Raw genomic sequence first — 2994 nt, 5'->3', positions numbered from 1 at the left:
TGCTCCTATAATGATAAACGGGATGCAACACCAAGGCGTAAATAATCAACAACAATTGCGGGTATTAAAATACGGTTACGACTCTCAAACTATCGAATCCGCTCTAACGTTCTAAGGTACGTATTCGTGTTGTCAGATAAGGCACTAATTCCCAACGAGTATTTTAGTTATACAAACCCAAGGTGTTGCTTATTTCATTTATTGGTTAAATACATATTCCTGAACTAGGGTTCATAAGCTATCCTAGCAAAATAATTATTCTTGAGCTCAAAAAATACAGTGGATACATTAATCACAAAAATTCCTATAAGATCACATGTAACTGAAATGTAAAATTGTGAAATTGATTATTCGGAAATGTGTAACCGTTTATTTTCAAAAGAGTGAAATATGATATCTCAAAAATGAGCAACTGAAATTGATGTGATTTTTGTGACGCAAGCCAGCGAAAAGTAAAACGTAGCTTGTGAATTGTGAACTAGCAACCACAGAAAGTGAAATTATAATGTATCATTGTGAAACTGATTGTTCAAAATTGTGAAACATAAAAGAGAGAAATAGTTTATTTGATAAATGTACAATTGAAATATATTTTTTATGAAACAAGCCAGTGAAAAATGAAATGTCGGGTCTGAATTATGAAATAGTAACCACGGAAAGTGAAATTCTAATGTATCATTGTGAAATTGATTATTTGAAAGTATGAAATAATTTATTTCAAAAGAGTGAAACAGGTTATTTGAGAAATGTACAATTGAAATAGGTGTTATTTTTGTGAGAAAAGCCAGTGGAGAGTGAAATGTTCGTTCTGAAATTTGAAACGGTAAGCACATATACAATGAATTATAATGTATCATTATGAAATTAATTATTTGAAACTATGAAACAATTTATTTGAACACAACGAAATAGTTTTTGAGTAATGTGCAATTGAAATATATATTTTTTGTGAAACAAGCCAGTGAAAAGTGAAAAGTAGGTTTTTTATTTGTGAAATGTGCGATTGATATATAATTTTTGCGAAAGACAGTGAAAAGTGAAATTTTTGTTCTGAATTGTGAAATAGTAAGCAGTGAAGCTGAAATACATTGTTCACATTTTCAAATAATCAATTTCACAATCGTACATTATAATTTCATTCTCTGTACTTATCATTTCATAATTCTGAAATATGTTTTTTTGCGGATGATAATTCTGAAATATGTTATTAACTTGTCTTAGTTTTCTCAAGTGAAATACATTAGTTCAACATATGAAATGCGAAATGTTGAAATTTCAATGTGTTTGAAATGTATCCAAGATCGGTCTAGTTTTAAAGGTCTTGGCGTCAAGAGTTCAAATATATAAATTATTTCAAATACAAAATTATGGTTTAAAAAATAAGAATGTTTTTTAATTTACTAAGATAAGATGAAATAAAGTCTATGAGTTTGTTTGCAAAGGAGAGAGAAAAGACTGATGTATGCATGTCTCTGTCCGACAAAAAGTAGTACTCGAGGCCCATTAGACTGACAAGAGTAGTAATCTGTTGGTAGAACAGCTACTGAAATACCACTATTTCATAAATATTGAAAACTTTACTTATACCGAACCGCGCAATTTTACTTTTCGCTAGCTTGCTGGGCTTGGCTCTGCTGGAGGTTGGTCACTGGTGCTCTAAGAGGTCCTCGTGCAACACGGCAGGAGAGGACAAGCGCGACAGCTCGCGTGCTCGATACAGCGATGGCCAGCCCAGCGCCGCGTACAGCGGTGCGGCCTGCGCGTGCATTGAGCCTCTGTGCGTGTGTTTGTTTGTATATTGGCTGTGTGCGAGCACAGGAACGCACTGCTCGGCATATGCCCTTGAAGATTTGGATTCCAATTCGTGCGTAGAAAAAATATCTTTCTCTCCCTTTGATCTCCATCTTTGATTAAAGGAGACTACGAGACAAACATGCTCAGAGCTTACAGTGCCCGTGTGTTTCTGAGGGAGCGTTATCTTCACAACTGGGACCATTCACCTGGTATTGTGCGTCCATCAGATGGTTGATTTTTTCGATAAAGATCAGATGGTTGATTATGAGAGGTTATATTACTACGGAAATTGTACTGCTACAGGTAGTTCCTAATAAGAATGGCATTTAGTATGGGTGTTGTGTAACATCGACCCAAGGTTATGATACACCTAAGAAGCTTTGTGCTTGTAATAAAGAATAGCTATATGCATTAGTCGACCTAGAAGGTGTGATATTAATATATTTTTTATACCTACTAATAAAGCAAGGAGCGTTTCGTCAATTTTTTCATCCGTTTACCACTAAAAAGAAAGAGCTTTAACGCGCTAGCTGTTAACAAAAATATAACATTGCCAATAAATCATTGGTCGCAACAAATTCAAACAAATTATTGGTCGGCATATCTGATAGTATCAACTCGGAGATAGTCTTGGACATCGGTCTGTACTTAATTGCCAAAGTGTGTCAACTAAAGTCTGGTTAATATTTTATGCGTGAAAAAAATTTAAAACGCAGTGAGCTTATTTGCTAACTACTCTTAAGACATAAGCGTGGTGCTAAACAAGTTCGTAACACCAGGGGTGTTACAATGAATATTACTCAATCGACATAAACGGGACGAGGATCACTACTAGGACCAAACGTGTCAGCTCCGATCTACTCCCTCCGTTTCAAAATAGATGACTGAACTTTGTACTAATTTTGTATTAAGTTAGTACAAACACTAGTGGAAAAAGGCCCATTTGTCCTAGTTTCAGAGGCCCATTGGTCCCAGTTCTGGAGCCGTGACTAAAGGGTCGGGACTAAAGCCCATGACCTTTAATCCCGGTTCGCTCACGAACCAGGACATGTGGAGCTCCACGTGGTCGCTATGGTGAGCCCCGGCAGGAGGCCACCAACCGGGACCAAAAGGCAACCACGCATCAGCGGCTCAGGAGCTGGGGTTTTTGTTTTTTTGAAGGGGGCGGGGGTGTTGGGGGTCTTGGAGGGTTAATTTAAT

This window comes from Triticum aestivum, chromosome 4A (genome assembly GCF_018294505.1).
Source record: "Triticum aestivum cultivar Chinese Spring chromosome 4A, IWGSC CS RefSeq v2.1, whole genome shotgun sequence".
NCBI classification, from domain to species: Eukaryota; Viridiplantae; Streptophyta; class Magnoliopsida; order Poales; family Poaceae; genus Triticum; species Triticum aestivum.
This window is presented reverse-complemented; position numbering follows the sequence as displayed.